Raw genomic sequence first — 19257 nt, 5'->3', positions numbered from 1 at the left:
AAATAGCTAATCTGTAAAATGTCCAAACAAATATACATTTGATCTCCCTCTCCTCCCACAATTTTTTTTAAATATGTCCAAAACTATTTGACAAATTCAACCCAAAATTTGCTAAACAGTTTTGGTTGCCTTTAAACTGCATTTTTCAGCGAATTTATTAAATTAAAAAACATTTCCGAGCTGGAACCATGACAGACTTCCTGCCAACAGGAATCTGTGCATGAGTTTATGCCGGCAGACGCCTGTGTACACCCCAGGGTGCAGAGCTTTAATTCTGTATTATACCTTAGAGCACACAATAATAATTTTGGTTGCACCATTTTACCTTCATCTACTGCTCATCTGGTGAAAAAAGTTGAGCAGTGAATGAAATTCGGGTTGAGAGATCTCTCAGTAAGTAGCAGTAGTGAGGAAATTAATGCAATATAGGTTTAGGAACGTACAACTGACTCTCCCAGAGTAAAGCAGTGGTCCATGAGCCAGTATGCAAGTTTCTCAAACAGTAGCTGAGCAAAAATGAAAAAAAGGGGATGGGTAAAAGAAAATACATGTGCATCTACCCAGCTGTACATTGTGGTGTATGGCACAGTGTGAAAATTTTCTTCTGGACTTCCAGAAGCAAATTAAAATTAATTTACCCTTATCTCAGTTTGCAAAACTTCACTATTAGTAATCAACACAAGAATTGCCAGACTGGATCAGACTACAGTTCATCTAGTCTAGTATCCTGTCACCAACAGTTGGCAGCACCAGATGCTTCTGAGGAAGATGTAGAAACTTCTCAGTAAGCAGATGTGGAATAATTATCCTCATCACCACCCACATTAGATCGAGACATCCTCTAACTATCAGAGATCAGGATAAAAGACAAAGTCTGAGCTTAATAGCCTTTCCACAAAATTGGTCAATAACTTATGGTAACTCGATATTATTAAAAAGAGGAGTACTTGTGGCACCTTAGAGACTAACAAATTTATTTGAGCATAAGCTTTCGTGAGCAACAGCTCACTTCATCGGATGCATTCAGTGGAAAATATAGTGAGATTTATATACACAGAGAACATGAAACAATGGGTGTTACCATACACACTGTACCAAGAGTGATCAGGTAAGGTGAGCTATTACCAGCAGGAGAGAAAATAAACCTTTTGTAGTGATCATCAAGGTGGTCAATTTCCAGCAGTTGACAAGAACGTCTGAGGAACAGTGGGAGGGAGAGGGGGGATAAACATGGGGAAATAGTTTTACTTTGTGTAATGACACCCACACAGTCTTTATTCAAGCCTAAATTAATGGTGTCCAGTTTGCAAATTAATTCCAATTCCGGAGTCTCTCGTTGGAGTCCTTTTTTGAAGTTTTTTGTTGAATTGCCACTTTTAAATCTAATCAAGTGACCACAGAGATTGAAGTGTTCTCCGACTGGTTTTTGAATGTTCTAATTCTTGACGTTTGATTTGTGTCCATTTAGTCTTTTACGTAGAGACTGTCCAGTTTGGCCAATGTACATGGCAGAGGGGCATTGCTGGCACATATCACATTGATAGATGTGCAGGTGAACGAGCCTCTGATAGTGTGGCTGAAGTGATTAGGCCCTATGATGATGTCCCCTGAATAGATATGTGGACACGGTTGGCAACGGGCTTTGTTGCAAGGCTAGATTCCTGGGTTAGTGGTTCTGTTGTGTGGCACGTGGTTGCTGGTGAGTATTTGCTTCAGGTCGGGGGGCTATCTGTAAGCAAGGACTGGCCTGTCTCTCAAGATCTGAGAGAGTGATGGGTCGTCCTTCAGGATAGGCTGTAAATCCTTGATGATACGTTGGAGACGTTTTAGTTGGGGGCTGAAGGTGATGGCTAGTGGCGTTCTGTTATTTTCTTTGTTGGGCCTGTCCTGTAATAGGTAACTTCTGGGTACTCTTCTGGCTCTGTCAATCTGTTTCTTCACTTCAGCAGGTGGGTATTGTAGTTGTAAGAATGCATGATAGAGATCTTGTAGGTGTTTGTCTCTGTCTGAGGGGTTGGAGCAAATGTGGTTATATCGGAGAGCTTGGCTGTAGACAATGGATCGTGTGGTGTGGTCTGGATGAAAGCTGGGAGGCATGTAGGTAAGTATAGCAGTCAGTAGGTTTCCGGTATAGGGTGGTGTTTATGTGACCATCACTTATTAGCACCGTAGTGTCCAGGAAGTGGATCTCGTGTGGACTGGTCCAGGCTGAGGTTGATAGTGGGATGAAAATTGTTGAAATCATGGTGGAATTCCTCAAGGGCTTCTTTTCCATGGGTCCAGATGATGAAGATGTCATCAATGTAGCGCAAGTAGAGTAGGGGCATTAGGGGACGAGAGCTGAGGAAGCGTTGTTCTAAGTCAGCCATAAAAATGTTGGCATACTGTGGGGCCAGGTGGGTACCCAGAGCAGTGCCACTAATTTGAAGGTATACATTGTCCCCAAATGTGAAATAGTTATGGCTGAGGACAAAGTCAAAGTTCAGCCACCAGTTTTGCCGTGACATTATCGGGGATACTGTTCCTGACCGCTTGTAGTCCATCTTTGTGTGCAATGTTGGTGTAGAGGGCTTCTACATCCATAGCGGCTAGGATGGTGTTTTCAGGAAGATCACCGATGGACTGTAGTTTCCTCAGGAAGTCAGTGGTTTCTTGAAGATAGCTGGGAGTGCTGGTAACGTAGGGCCTGAGGAGGGAGTCTACATAGCCAGACAATCCTGCTGTCAGAGTGCCAATGACTAAGATGATGGGGCGTCCAGGATTTCCAGGTTTATGGATCTTGGTAGCAGACAGAATACCCCTAGTTGGAGTTCTAGGGGTGTGTCTGTGCAGATTTGTTCTTGTGCTTTTTCAGGGAGTTTCTTGAGCAGATGGTGTAGTTTCTTTTGGTAACCCTCAGTCGAATCACAGGATAATGGCTTGTAGAATGTATTGTATGATTATCCTATTTTTGACGTTCTGACTCAAGGAACATTTTCAACACACCTCTGAACATACTAACCCACCGAGACCTTCCTACCAACACTTCAAAAAGAAGGATTTGGGGTGGACTCCTCTTGAAGGTCGAAACAGACTGAACTTCTACATAGAGTGCTTCCGCCGATGTGCACAGCCTGAAATTGTGGAAAAGCGCCATCACTTGCCTCAACTTCAGCCGTGCAGAACACAATGCCATTCACAGCCTCAAACAACTCTGACAGTTCATATGAATGTCAAATCATTTTGGGGTTCTTAAGTTCTTGGCCTCAACATCTTGGGGCAGTGAGTTCCAAAGTTTACATTGCACACTGCAAAAATGCATTTCCTTTTATCCATTTTTTAATTTTGTCCCTTTTAATTTAATCGAGTAATCCTGTTTGTATGTTATGAGACAACAGAAGCTCTCCAGCACCCTTCTCTATCCATCATTATTTTATATTCTTTAATCATGTCCCCAGTTGTGTCCTCTTTTTAAAGTAAACAATCCCAGTCTTTTCAATCTCTTCATACAAGTTTTTTTTTTTTTTTTGGCCCTTGATCGTTCTTGTCACTGCTCTTTGGTCATCTCATTAGTTCAGCAATATCCTTTTTGAGATGGGCTGAAAGAATACTACACTTTCAGATGAGGCTGCACCATTAATTAATATAAAGGCATTATAATTGTATTATTCATCATCTCTCTCCTTATGCATCCCAAAATCCCAGAGCTGCACACTGTGCAGAGGTCTTCATTGTGGTATCTAAAATTATGCTTTGGTCCCTTTCTTGAGCTGACATGGCAAATTTAAAACATTAAGGTGAACAACAGTTTAATTTTCTTCCTCCAATGCAATACTCTGCATTTATTGACACTGCATTTCATTTCCCATCGTGTTGCCCATTCACCTAGCTTTTTTGGGTTTCTCTGAAGTTCTTCACAGTTCTCTCTGGTCCCAACTAACCTAGACTATGGCTACACTACAGTTTGTCGAAATAATTTGTCACGCAGAGGGGAGGGGGGTGATTTGTGCACTCCACTTTTTCCTTGATCCAAAGGCAGGTAGTATAGCTCTACTGAAATTTGTATCTACATAGATTCAACTGTATGGTCATCTCCACTCAGAATTTTTATCCCACTAGATTCTATGTAATCCTTTAGATACAGCACTGCTCCCCATCCTAGTTTGTCTTTCCTGGGTAGTTTGTAACCAGGTACTGCAGCATATTATTAGTTTTTGCAATTTACCAAGTTTCCATATGCCTATTGTATCAGGGTTCTTGTCCATCACAAGACATCCTAGTTCACTTTTTTGCTTTTAAAACTTCTTGTATTTGCATGCAAATACCTCTACTTATTCTTGACTGGGTGGCTGTTTTAACTCCTTAATTTGAAATCCTGCTGATTTTACAGAATTTACCACTGTTCTTATCCCATCCCTGTTCTGCTATCAACTTTTCCCCAACTCTAAGTTTAAACACTCGCCCCCTTTTTTTAAAACACGCACCAAGAGTCTGATTCTGTATAAGACTCTTCTTCCCCAAATAAAAACAAAACCCCACTTCTTTACATCTTTTCAACCATGCACTGGGACCCTGACACCCTCAGCCTAGCTGAACATGCAGCATGTCAGAGAAAGCTATCACGGAGGCCAAGACATAAGCCTTCTTCCTAGCAGCTTAAACTTAGCTTCCAGGACCTCTATCATGTATCACTGCATCATTAGTACCAACATGTACCGTTACCACAGGTTCTTCCCCAGAAGTTCATTTCATGATGCCTGCCACAAGTCAGGTGGCAATTCTCATTGTCACCACATACCCAACTCTCCCACGTTTCTCATGATTGAATTACCTACCACCCCACCCTGCCTAAAGTTGGGCATCTGACCAGTCCATGTCAAAAATGGTCAAATATTTTAAAGCACTATTTACTAGAACAACAACAAAAAAGAGCAAGACTTTATGGTCTCCAACAGGTTTAGCCTTAGCTACTTGTGTCTAATTACAACTAAGTTACATTTATCTAAGTTAAAGTAACAATGAAATCAATTTTTTTTTAAGCAATGTTAGGTTAGCCTTTAAATATGAACATTACCCAAGACCGAACACTTACAAAAGAGAAATTAAATTGAACAGAAATAAAAACAAACCAATTACAAAAGAAAAGTCATTTTAAATGCACTTTTACTAGGCAGGCAGCAGGCTAACTCTTCAAGCGGCTTAAGTGGCTTTCACTTTGTGTTGGGGGACGAAGTTTAATGACCGTGAATCTCCCCTCCCTCCTTTTGGAGTTAATTTCTGTATATTTGTCTAGTCAGTCTAGATTGTAAGTTCTTTGGGTCAGGGAGCAAGTCTTTTAACGTGTTTAACCTACCATGTAAACCGTGATGTACTATTGACTGTCTGGCACACAAATAAAGATATACATGCAAAGAAGAGCTACAAGAATGTTAAGATTAAAAAACCTGCCTCAGTGATTGAGTTCCTTGAGTCTATCTATTTAGTTAGAGGTTAAGGGGTGACTTGATTACAATTTATAAATACTTACATGGGGAACAAATATTTGATAATTGACTCTTCAGTCTAGCAAAAAAGTGTCTAAAATAGGAGCAACTGATTATTCCTAAAAGTGTGAGGGAGGGGGGCACAAGGTCCCCCCTCTGTGGCCCCACCCCTGCCCCTCTTCTTCCCCACAAGATACCACACCTCGCAAAGCCAGAGTTAGGCCAGAAAGCCTGGGCCCCTCCACCTGCCCGTGTGGCTCTTACCCCAACTCAGCTCCGGCGGCTGGCCTGGGAACAGGGTCTCACTGCTGAAGAACCACAGCCAGGCCATGATAAGAGCCATGAAGGCAGCTATGGGGAGCCATGTACCCTCCCTCTGCCCTGGGCATGTGGCCTGGAGGTGGGGGACACAAGCCAGGTGCTACTCTTGGGGCAGGGGCACCCCAGGCATCTGGAGGGTCTGCAGCTCCCCACAGCTGCCTGGGCTCTCCAGGCCAGTCTTATCCAAGTCGGGCTCCAGCTTCCTGTCTGGCAGAACCTCAAGGGGGCTGGGCCCATGGCAAAAGGGGATAGGCCAGGCCCATCCACTTTCACAAGTGGGAGAGACATGGGCCTTTGCCCACCCACCCCCCATTCCAGCCCCCCTGCAATCCAAAGGCTGGGAAGATAGATACATTTTTAATAGTGATGTAATTAACCATTGGAACAATTTACAAAGCGTCATGGTGGATTCTCCACCACTGACCATTATTAAATCAAGAGTGGATGTTTTTCTAACATCTGCTCTGGGAATTATTTGGAGAAGTTCTATGGCCTATGTCAGTGGTTTACAACCAGGGCCATACATACACCTGGGGTATGCAGAGGTCTTCCAGATGGTACAACTACTCATCTAGATATTTCCAAATATTACAACAGGCTACATAAAAAGCACATGCAAAGTCAATACAAACTAAAATTTCATACAGACTACCTTCTTTATACTACTCTATATACTATATACACTTAAATGTAAGTATTTATATTCCAAGTGATTTATTTCATAATTATATAAGTAAAAATGAGAAAGTAAGCACTTTGTTAGTGTTCTGTGACACTTTTGTACTTTTATGTCTGATTTTGTAAGCAAGTTGTTTAAGTGAGGTGAAACTTGGGAGTTAAGCAAGACAAATCAGACTCCTGAAGGAGTACAGTAGTCTGAAAAAGTTGAGTGCCACTAGCCTATGTTATAGAGGAGCAGGGTAGATAAAAATCAATTTTTTTAAAAAAAATTGAATTTTAATTTAAATTAGTTTTTTCCTGAAAAAAGCATTTTATAAAAAATCCATCTAAAGGGTTTTAATTAAGCTACATTACAGCTCAAAGATATCTCATCATGGAATAGGCATGATTACTTCTATAGTACGAGACAATATATTCATGTAATGATTAAGAAAAGTTTTGTAAATGAGTTCCAAAAGTTCATGGATTAGGGACCCATCTTATGGGGTTCCAGGAGCTTCTGTATAGATTATTTAGGTTAATCTTTCTATTTACCCAATGGCACTCAGTGCTCAGTCTAGAAGATACCGTCAGAGATGCTTAGTTTTGCAGTTCTCAAACTGTGGATTTGTGTCTCCAGAGATAACATGCTTGTTAACAGCAAAAATGTTTTAAATACCTAAAATATATTTAGGTGAGAAAAAACAGACCTCAACCCTACAGTCCCTCTGCAAATTTGTGTACACAGAGTCAATCCCTTACCTGTTTCTAAAAGTGCAAAGTTTCAAAAAGTTCAATGAAAAGAAGATTGGTGGGGGCAGAACAGATCTGGATAAGGAGAAGTAGTCTGGAGATAAATGTGAGAAGGGAGGGACAGGCAATAGAAACAAAAGTGAAACTGTTTGAGCAACATATTCCAGAAGTCTTGAGGTCTTTCTCAGTGTAGCCTTCATTGATTTAAGATCAACCATACCATTCTCTCACTAGAAGGGAAAACCTATAATGGCAGCAGGCCAGAGGCAGATTTAGAGTGAAACACAGGGTGCCCTAGTATAGGGCCGTCCAACGACAGGAGGCCCCAGGGCTGGACAGCTGCAGGGGCAGAAACTTGGTCCTGCCAGTTCCTGGAGCTCCTGCAGCAGGCTCCTCTCCCCCCTGCCATGCTGCAGTCCCACCCCCCCGCTTCCCCTGTCGCCACACAGCTGTTTGCCTGCATTCAAGTCACTCCAGGAGGGAGGGACGACGGGGACTTGGGGAAGGGGGTGGAATTGGGGCAGGGTGGAGCAAAGGTGGCTCCCCCACTCCCCCTGAACATACCCCCTCAGCCCCCTGCTGTGAGCTGCTATGGGCGGGGGCTGGGAGCACCCCCGCACCTCATCCTGACTCCTGCACCCCCCCTCTCACACCTTCAGCCCCCTGCCCTCCGACTCCTGCATCCCCCACACACATCCGCACCCCCATCCCTCGCACCAAATGGGAGCTGCCCCAAGTAAGTTCTCCACACCCCAACCCCCTGTTCCAGCCCTGAGCCCCCTCCCACACCCTAACTCCTGGCCGGACTCTACACCCAAACCCCCAGCCTGCATCTTAACTTCCTCCCAGCCCTGAGCCCCCTTCCACACCATAAGTCCTGGCCAGATCCCACACTCCAACGCTTTACTTTTTTTTTTAAATAAATGCACTCTTATCCAAAGTGCTTTACAATAGTTAGCTAATGGTACAAACAATATTTGGAAAGATCATTAAGTGGTCCGCTGAGACCCGCAGCGATTTTCAAGTGGTCTGTGGAAAAATAAGATGACTACAAAAACGATCAAGGTACCACACCTTATTTTCATTTACTTCCTATTGCTTATAGGAGGGGGATGAAGAAAAAAAATGAAAAATGGGGGAGGGGGGAGGGAAGGAGAGAGACAGAATACTCTTTCTTGGCTGGGTCCTCAGGTGGGGCCCCAAAAATGAAGCTGAGCACAGGGCCCCACTAATTCTAAATCCACCACTGCAGCAGGCCATAAGAGACCGACTTTGGGAATATTTTAATGAAGTTCCTCTACCTGTGCGAAAGACAGGCATATGTGCAAAATGCAAACAGTGCAAGAAATGCAAGCCTGGTTGCCTGAATGAAACAACACCATGAGAAGTGTTCCTTCTCAGAAGGAAGCTGCGTCGAAGATGATGAAAGGAACATGTCTGAACATGCAGGATCTTCAGGTTGGTAAACTTTATTTCATACTTCTTTCTTAAGGACTGTGTCTTCCTTCTGGACTACTCTTGAATTCTCATGTTTGAGCAAAAAATATAGTAGTTATTCTATGGTACTATCATTTTAGATGCAGTTCTGATAAATAAATAGCTGAAGTAGGCAGATCTTCCTTTTACAATTTCACCTTTAAAATAGTACTGAGTGTCAGTGAATGCAATGAGTAATACTAAATGAACAGTATGGTAATAATAATGAAATAACTGCATTGACTTTTTTGTTTAGGAGAATCCATTCTCAACATAAGGATTCTGAAGACTATCCACCTTCTAGATTATATCATTTTCTATAGTTTGAGTTATCTGCCAATGATAGTGTTTTAGTCACATCATGTATGTCACATAGCCAAGGTATATCACCTGTAGCAAAAAGAAAAAAAAATCTCCATCATCCAGAAACAACGATAGATAAGTATGTGATAAGAACCAGCAGATTACAAAAAGATGTAATTGATGAAAAAATTGCCCAGTTTGTTTATGCAACAAACTTTCCTTTCCCTATGATTGAGAACCCACACTTCATTAACATGGTTCAGTCATTAAGACCAGGATACAGTCCACCCAACAGAGCAGATGTCGCAGGCAAATTGCTGGATTAAGTGTATGAAAGAGAAATTAAGCAGTGTGCAAAAGGTCTAGAGGGTAGAATTGTCAACCTGAGTCTTGATGGGTGGAGCAATGTCCACAATGATCCTGTTCTGTGTGCTTGTGTGACAACAGAAGGAGAATGTCTTCCTTACAGAAATGATTGACACATCAGGAAATGCACACACAACAGAATACTTACAAGAAGTAGCAGTAAAAACTATAACAAACTGTGAAAAAAATTCAAAATGTCTAGTATGCAACTTGGTCACAGACAATGCTGCAAATGAGAAGAAATTATTTAAAAGAGAGTCCCAAGCCAACAACATACAGTTGCAGTGCTCATTTGATGCACCTCCTAGCCAAAGACTTCAGTGTTCCAGAAATCAAGGCTAATGTTGTTGAAATTGCAAAATAATTCTGTAACAACCACTTTGCAGCAGCTGCTCTGAAAAAAGTGGGAGGAACCAAGCTAACTCTCCCACAAGACGTGCAATGGAACTCAGTAGTGGACTGTTTTGAGCACTATCTCAAGAACTAATCTGATGACAGTTTGTGAACAAAATCGTGAAAAAATAGATAGCACTGTCACAGCCAAAGTTCTCAACATTGGGTTTAAAAGAAATGTTGAACACATGCTGAGTACCCTGAAGCCTACTTCTGTAGCCTTAAACAAAAATGCAGGGAAATAGCGGTTTTATTGCTAATGAAATTTGGAAGGAACTGAGTGAGATCTTAAAAAGAGAAATAAAAAGTGACTGAGTTAAATTACAAGCATTAAAAAAAAAAAATGGGACAAGCACTATCTCCAGCTCATTTTCTTGCAAATATTCTAAATACTTGGTACCAGGGTCAAACCTTAACTGCTGAAGAAGAGGAGTTGGCTATGACATGAGCATTCAGCAATCATCCCTCCATAATGCCAACTATAATAAACTTCAGAGCTAAGGGTGAAAGATTCAAGAAATGTTTGCTGATGATGTTTTAAAAAAAGAGTCACACCAGAGACTGTTGAAGTGATAATCTCACTTTTAGTAGCAGTAGCTGGTGTAGAAAGAATATTTTCTTCCTTTGGACTAATTCATTCCAAATTGAGAAATCGTTTGGGACCTGAAAAAGCAGGCAAGCTTGTTTTTCTTTTCCAGATTATGAACAGGAAAATGAAGGTGCAGACGACTAAGTTAGCTGCAGAAGCCAATATTTTAAGTTTCTCATGTCGTCCTGGCTGAGTTTTTTTTTTATTTAAACAAACTATTTTAGTTAAACAATTTTAACAAACAAACCTGATTTTTAAAAACTTGAATGTTTAACTAAATTCAAAAATTCATAAGCTTTGTTTGTTAAATTATAAATTTGTTGATGAAAAAAATCCAGAATACATAATGTTTTTGTTAAATAAAACAATTTAAATGTCTGTCTGGTGATGTTCTTCTCCTAATACAGCATGGCAAGAAAATCCTCCAAATATTAATGATTAACCTGTTGATATGAAGATAGTTCACCTCCCAATGACTTCATAAATATCTGCTTCAATTACCTTTGGTAAGTGAAATAATCAAACTTTCATTTTCTGATAGACCTGTAAAACTAATCTGAAAAGTTTTCAAAATCACTTTAAAAATGTATAGTGTGTACCTTCTAAAAATGAAACCTACATCTGAGTTGTGAATAATATGTATTAAGGTTATAACAACCAACAAGAATGCACTTATGTAGAAACCCATGATTAAATTGAGTCTTCCTGACTAGTGATTTAAATCAAATCCACTCTGTCAGGAGGTCAGACTATAGGATCACAGTGGTTTCTTCTGGCCTTGGAATCCATGAAACAGCTAGAACAAACATGGTGTGTAATATTCCAGACAAGAAAGATACTCAACTTTTAATTAAGTCATCTTTTCCCCAACAGGTGGCATTGTTGTACAGTGAGCGATAAAGACATTTAAGTAGGCATCATGATGCTATCAACAAGGTAGGCCACAACTTACAAAGTATTCTTGCTGGGATATTTGACAATATTTGACCACAGTCAAACAGGTGGTCAACTGACCAGTCAATTGACTGGCTTGCCAAAACTGTGCTGGCCTTTGTCTCAGTGAATGAGGAACTGCCAGTCTCCACTGTCTCAACTGGAAGAAGGGCATTGTTCCTCCTTTCCACCTAGGTCCCATTATGAGACTAGCTTCCTCAACTGGAGGATTAGGGGAGTCAGCTCTGATGCAGGCCCACTCAACAGCATCCCTATATGCCGCATCTACATGTATTTCCACCTCTCTGTTTCTCCAGGTCACCAACTCTAGCCTTTTAGCCGCAAAATACTGTGCCTGAGAACTGCTTGCTCCAGTGCATACATACACCACATGGTCATAAGGCAAATGGTTGCATATTCTGCACTCTGTGCAATTAAATTAATAGTGCCCACCCTGGCTAGTGTGCTGCTCATCTTTGCCTACATAGTGTGATAGACCCAGGCAGGGCTGACTCTTCAGTTTTGGCCGCCCCAAGCAGTGAAAAAAAATTGCCACTGTGGCCGCAAAGGAGAGAAGCTGCCGCCAATTTGCTGCCGCAGCGAGCAGCACAAAAAAGCTGCCGCCTAATTGCCGTGGCGGCAGGAGGGACTGCCACCCCAAGCACCTGCTTGGAACATTGGTTCCTGGAGCCGGCCCTGGACCCAGGACAGTTGGGTTCAACAGAGAAGTAGAAGACAGATATACTGGGCACTGGATTAGCAGTTTTCTGTTCCCTGACTGACCAGAGCAGGGACTGCTCCAGGCTAATGAAGACACCTGACTCCAATTAACCTGCAAAGAGTCAGGTGAGGCCATTAAGTTAATGTGAACACCTGACTAAGGCCCCTCTGATCAGGGCCAGCTCCAGGCACCAGCTTTCCAAGCAGGTGCTTGGGACAGCAATTAGAATGGGGCGGCAGTCCATGTCCCATGGCAGCAATTCAGCAGAAGGTCCGCTGCTTTTCCCGCCGCTGTGATTTTTGGGTGGCAGCTCTGCTGCGCAATTCAGCAGTGACTGCTTGGGGCAGCAAAATTGCTAGAGCCGCCCCTGCTTCTGATACAATAAAAAGGGCTCACTCCAGTTAGACTAAGGAGAGCCAGAGGAGAGGAAGTGAGGCTGAAGGGCTCAGTAAGGAAGACACACTCAAGCCATCAGTAAGGGAGCCCTAAGGTAAGGGTGAAGAAGAGAGAAGTGGGAGAGCTTTGGGGAAGTGGCCCAGGGAAATATAGCAACTCTGGCAGTGAAAGGTCAGCTGCCAACAGCTGCTGCCATTAGGGTCCCTGGGCCGGAACCCGAAGTAGAGGGTGGCCCCAGGTTCCCCCCAACCTGCCACTACAGAAACACCTCCTGGGAGGGGAAGACAGGCCCCTGTCAGAACAGGAGGCTAAACTATTATGGAATAAACCAATAGGGACAACAGAGACTGTGGGAGTTCTCTCACCAACCTCCCTCCTTGTTGGCTTATGATGAAAAGGGCTCAGTAGACTGTAACCCTGGCCCTAGAGAGAGAAGGGCTACGTGGAGGGTCGCAGTGAGCCTCTGAGGCTAGCATAAACCGCCTGGAGGCATGGGACCCACAGAAACAAGGTTGGAGCTCTGCCACAATAGTTAAACTGGGTTTTGACCAACTAGAGATGCATTCAATTGTTTGTTGTCTGATTATTCAGGGACAGGTGTTGTCAAATATAATGGGAAGAGTAATCACCTTTCTGTATACAGTGCTATAAAATTCCTCCTGGCCAGAGGCAACATCCTGTTACTTGTAAAGGGTTAAGAAGCTCAGCTAATCTGGCTGGCACCCAAAGGACCGATAAGGGGACAAGATACTTTCAAATCTTGGGTGGGGTGGGGGGGGCTTTTGTTGTGCTCTTTGTTTATGTGGTTGTTCTCTCTTGAGACAGAGAGAGAGGCCAGACAGAAATCTATCTTCTCCAACCCATCCTAATCCAAGTCTCCAATATTGCAACCAGTATAGGTAAACCAAGCAAGGCAGATTAGTTTCTCTTTTGTTTTATATGAATTTTTCCCTGTGTTAAGAGGGAGGTTTATTCCTGTTTTCTGTAACTTTAAGGTTTTGCCCAGAGGGGGATCCTCTGTGTTTTGAATCTGAATACCCTGTAAAATATTTTCCATCCTGATTTTACAGGGATGATTTTTACCTCTTTTAAAAAAAAAAAAAAAAAAAAAAAAGAAGAAGAATATCTATCTTTTAAGAACCTGACTGATTTTTCCATTGTTCCAAGATCCAGGGATTTGGGTCTTTGATGATTTTGTAACCAATTGGTTAGGATATTATTCTCAAGCCTCCCCAGGAAATGGGGGATGTAGGGCTTGGGGGGATATTTTGAGGGGAAGATGTCTCCAAGTAGTCTTTCCTTGTTTTTTGTTTAAAATGCTTGGTGGTGGCAGAATACTGTTCAAGGACAAGGCAAAATTTGCACCTTGGGGAAGTTTTTAACCTAAGCTGAGAATAAGCTTAGGGGGTCTTTCATGCAGGTCCCCACATCTGTACCCTAGAGTTCAGAGTGGGGAAGGAACACAGATAGGTGTGATTCTAGAAGTTTTAGTTTTTCAGTCAACTAACAGTTAAGCATTAAGGGGAAATGGACTCTAAATTTAAATTCCCATGCAGTAAAAACTGCTCTGTGCTCACTGTCTGCTGAGCTCTCACTTGGCATGGAATCTCTTTGGTTGAGAAAGACCTACTGTTACCTAGCTCTGTAAACAGAGCTACCTGGAATAAAGCCTAAAGACCTTAGCTCCTTCACCTGCTTATTTATTGGTGCCTTGTCTCCTGATGTCTGACTTCAAAACACCCAGCACAATAGCAAGCTGAAAGAGCCTAGGGACTGGTCTACACACAAAAATTTGATAGTCCTAACTACATCGCTTGGGGCTGGTAAAACTTTGTGCTTTGAGAACTGAAATTAGGTCAACCTAACTCCTGGTGTACATGTGGCTAGGTGGAAAGAAGGATTCTTCCGTAGACAAGCTACTGCCTCTCAGAGAGGTAGGTCAACCACTTCCATCAATGTAGGAAATGTCTGCTATGACGCTATAGTGGCACACTGTAACCTTGAATTTTAAATGTTCCTAATTATTATATTGGTTTATTGCATTCTAAACTTTAACAAACTGAATTTTCAGGTTTGAGTCTCGAGGTCAGTTACAGACAATTTAAGTTAATAGAGGACCTTGGATGACACTTTGAATGCTAGAACTAAACTTTATTTGAGAAAAAATGATTAGTTAATCAAAGAGGCATGCAATTGCCATTTACACAAGTACTACAATTACTCACATTCAAAGACAGAATGGTGTATCAGTGGGTGATCAGGCCACTGACAACAGAATGAAGTATAACCCATAACCGAATGGTAACCCTTTTGGTGTTAACAGGAGCTCTCTGGCATTTTATCAAGGTTTCTCTTTTTTTACAACCCATTATAACAGTAATTAACATTAAACCTACCAATTACCATATCTACATTTCTGCCAGCTCTTTACATTACACATTATTTAAATTAACATCTGCAGTCCTTCCCAATGCTATCAATACAGATTGTAATATTAAAATGCTATCTAAATTCTCAAACACATTAGAAATCCTGCTAAAACCAGTTATAACCAAACATAGCCATAATATAACCCTGGGTCAAGTCCTTGCTAACTGTGATTTTCCCATCTCACGTCTCCAACTTCTCTCTAGCTTTTGCTCATACTAATACATTCAATTTCCCATACTCCTCTATACTTAGCCTACCTTAGGCCAAAGACTAATTTCTACTAATTTCTTAACCTAACACATTTTATACGCTACAACAGCTGCAGTACTGCAGCTGTGCTGCTGTAGGGTAGACATACCCCAACACTAAGGGCATGTCTACATCACAGCTGGAAGATGTAACCACAGCTTGTATAGACACATCTGCGCTAATTCTGAACAAGCCAGCGCACTAAAAATAGCAGTAAGACCATGGCAGCACAGGCAGCTCCTTGCAATAGTCAACTGAGTACAACCCTACTGCAATACCAGCCTGAGCCGCCATGGCCACACTACTATTTTTAGCACACTAGCTCGATCACAGCTAGTGCATGTACATCTATACCTCCCAGCTGCAATGCCGACATACCCTAAGGGTTCAAGAATACTTGAGAAACCTAAACCTAGTTTAGAAACAGGCAGATTTAAAATTCTTCTACAGCTCGTCTCCATATGTCAGGCGAACGTAGTTAAATTATATCAGATAAACTTGCCTCTTTAAAGTTTAAGATTTTGTTCCAGTTTCAAGTGATATTTATAGAAGCACATATGGGAAGAAAGAAGAAATCTGTAATTAAAGTGTTTCCTATTAATGAGAAAGCTAAAACATATTTGCCATCACCAGCAGGGAGTCTGCTAGAGTATTGTCACTGGTGGTGATGGGGGAAACCATCTTGCTCTCCCTCCCCTGGCAACTGCTGAGCTCTTCTTGAAGACATCAGACAAGTAGGGTTTCAATACAGGTGTCAAAAAGGTGTCCTACAAAAAGCATCCAGGAAGCAAAAATTGATTAGTTTCTGAAACATTTTCTCCCTTCTCTTTCTTCAACACATGTTCAAATTCCATCAGAAGTGTTTCACGTTAAGACAAACCAATCTGAGAACTGCATTAGTCTATTACTGCAGGCCAACACCCTACTCAGACTACTTTACAGACATAGATTTGAACATCTTCCTAGTGCAAGTGAGACTGACTACTGTTAACTGAAGCCATTTTTGAAATATTAGAAAATAATGTAAATAAAAATCCCTTTGGCAGAGTGTCTCCAGTAAATTTAATAATGGATAGTTAAAGTTTTTCTATTAAAACCTGCATCAATTCCAGGAAACAATGTTACAAAGATTGGAAATAAGAAATGCATTGCTGACATCTCAGGATCATAAACCACTAGTGCTCATGGTAAATTTAATGATCTTATGGCCCAAGAACAAGATCACTAGGCACTTTCGGTTTTCCCTGAATGAGTCATAGCTTTTAATTGACTCTGTGCCTCCAAAGAAGATTGTCAAAGCAATGAAATGTGACATTTGCTGCTGCCTGCAGCCATGCCACCTTATGATGTGACGCAGTGGATCTCAAAAGCTAAGTGGAGACAGACTGGGTCAGTATTTGGATGAAATACCTCCCAGATCTATCTTCAGGCACCTCTATTTTACAGATGAAGCAGTAGCACAGCTGCTGCTATAACACAGACAATTCCTACATCAACATTAAAACCTCTTCTCCCCAAGAAATGGTAGCTAGTAGCAGTAGGAAGAATTCCTACATCAGTGTAGCACTGCCTACATTGCGGAGTAGGTCAGCTAAACAAGGGGTTCTCAACATTTTTCTTTCTGAGGTGCCTCCAACATGCTATAAAAATGCCACAGCCCGCCTATGACGCAACAATTGTTTTTCTGCATATAAAAGCCAGGGCTGGCCTGAATTCAAAACCCTGGGTTTAGCAGGCCAATGCTCAAACCATTAGGGAGTAGCAATTGCCTGAGGCCCCATGAAGCTAAGTTACTCAGACTTTGGCTTCAGCCCCATGCAGTAGGGCTTTGGCTTTCTGCCCTGGGCTCCAGCAAGTCCAATGCCAATCCTCCTGAAACCTGCTCATGGCCCCCACAGGGGGCTCCTGGTTGAGAGCTAAACAATGGCGCTCAGAGGTGTCAGTTTTTCACACCCCCCAAGCTGATCTAAAATTTTAAACATAGACCAGAGCTAAGTGTTGCAATACGTGGTTTTGGCAATACAGTAGGTGGGACTCTGGTTCAGTATTAACTCAGACACAAATGAGACGTAAAACATGATCGCAGAAGAGCCTATGGACCTTTTCACAGGTAGGAGTTTTAACCTCTAGTGTCCTGACCAAATCCCAACTCTGGTAATTGCATATCTTCCTAAATTCCCCCACAGTTGCAAATTGGAATAGGATTCTTCTATACTTTCCATCTTCAATTTCTAGGGACAGTCAGCATTTGGAGTACTCCAAACCTCAGCTTTCACTATCTAAAAGTTTCTAGCTCTTTTATTTATTCAAAAGTTCTTGAACGTATGAAGTGACAAACAAAGGCTCAAAGGTTCACTGGTTTAGGGTTCAACATTTGTCAATGGTTTCTGCTGACAATCAGTTATTTGCCATTCATCTCCCGCACCCTGCTGATCGCCTCCATTTTTTCCTAACAGGGCAGAAGAGAAAGCGAGCAGACCTTAAAAACAATTCATAGCTTTGGGGGCAGTGACATCTGGACTTCTGTTGATAATGCCAATGTTGCTGCAAGCTTGCTCCCAGAATCATAGCTGGCTCCTTTGCTGAGCAGCTGTGGCCTGTGGCCACAAGGAGGTGCACTTCAACAGCATGAGAAGCAGCACAGTCTAGTAGGATATTAACATCAAGGCATTTCTATATCTAGCCCCTAGCACTGACACTAACTCACATAGCAGCCTTAGGCTACTATATAGAGAGACATAATTGGCTGATTACATCCTTCCATCACTGGAAAATGCCCCGGCTTTTTTGCTGGCCATCCACTGGTATGAGTTACCTCAATTCCCTGAAGGGATGAGCTTCAATCACTGTTAGCTCAATTGATTTATGTGCCGGTATGGTCACATCCCACTACCATAACATATTCAAAGCCAACAGCCCCTCCATTGCTGTCTTACAGAGCAACAGTTACTGTAGAAGTGTCTTGTCTGGTCACCTTTCAGCATTCCACTGACCAAGGGTCAATTTGGCTGGAGGCTGCTACCTCCCCCCAAGTCAAACAGTACTAAACAATGTACAGAGTTCACTTGGAAGCTATTTTAAGAGCCCTCTACTTCTATATGCTGACCACTACTTCTCCATACTGATGTGGCAAATGTCACTTATCCTTTCTGCCTTAGTTTCCCCAAAACTGAAATTGAGATAGGTACAGTGGTTGCCTTTAACTGTTGAATTGCCATAGATAATTAATGTTGTCTCACTACTTATAAGAATGACAGAAATACAGAATGAACACTGCAAACACTGACACAATTTGATCTAAAGCAATGAAAACTTAATGGACGACTACTGTATTCCCTTTTAAAAATTAAGTTAATATTTGTAAAGCTTCCAAAGGTCAGGAAAACCCCATTTTATCTGAGAAGTTTCCTTTGAAAACCTTTAAGACATGCTGCCAACTATGCACGTATTCCAGTAAGAGCAGCAGGTGTTCACTTCTGCAGCAGGAAGTGATAGTTGAATAATTCCTCAACCAATTTTTATATTCCCAGCTGGCATTAAAGTGGAGTGTATGTCTCAATAACTTAAGGGTAAAATAACATTACATGGACACACAATTTCCTACATTTATAACACTTGTTTTCTGTACAAATTACGGAAGTTAAGGCTAACCTTAATAGAAACTCAAACACGTTAAGGTACGGAAATGCACAATAAGAGCACCCAAACAACCTTGTCCCTGCCCTGCAGTGATATGATTTAGCAACTCATACAGTTATAATTAATGCCTATTCATGCTGGTGGGCCCACATTAGAATTATTTCCTCCTGATGTCAATGTAAGATATCTGGGTGCCTTATGTTAGGAAATTCAGCATTAAAGCTTAAAGGAAATCCAAAATTTATAATACTTGTTTTGGGGATAATTACAACATCCATATAATGTTTTATATCTTAAATTACTGATGCATACTCTCAACTTTAACTCTATTTTAACATAATTTGCATTGGAATAAATAATCAATAGTCCCTCCTGCTCTCTAAGCCTTTCACTTCCATCTCTACTAGATACCAAACGGTAATACATATCACCACTTTACCCAGCTTGCTCTCTAATGCAAAACCTAATGTGATGTTTGCTACCATGGCACTGTTATCTCTTCTTGTATGTTATACCTATTGCCCCACCCTGTGTTTGTTTCGTCTTTACATTGTAAGCTCATAGGG

General features: G+C 41.8%; 1 protein-coding gene across 4 annotated transcripts in view; it reads right to left on the bottom strand.

Annotated features, from left to right (window-relative positions):
* The window catches only part of MAPK8 (mitogen-activated protein kinase 8), a 122761-nt gene that overhangs the window by 59446 nt on the left and 44058 nt on the right, over positions 1 to 19257 (bottom strand). The window contains exon 1 of one of the 4 annotated variants that reach the window (XM_043519485.1): positions 8917 to 8938. The exons of the other annotated variants lie outside the window; for them this stretch is intronic. The gene's annotated coding sequence lies outside the window, so the exon portion shown is untranslated. Of the gene's footprint in view, positions 1 to 8916; positions 8939 to 19257 lie in introns of those variants that run through there. 4 annotated transcript variants of the gene reach the window in all.

This window comes from Dermochelys coriacea, chromosome 7 (genome assembly GCF_009764565.3).
Source record: "Dermochelys coriacea isolate rDerCor1 chromosome 7, rDerCor1.pri.v4, whole genome shotgun sequence".
Taxonomy (NCBI): Eukaryota; Metazoa; Chordata; order Testudines; family Dermochelyidae; genus Dermochelys; species Dermochelys coriacea.
Note: the sequence above shows the minus strand (reverse complement) of the source record. Positions and strands in the feature narration are given on the sequence as shown.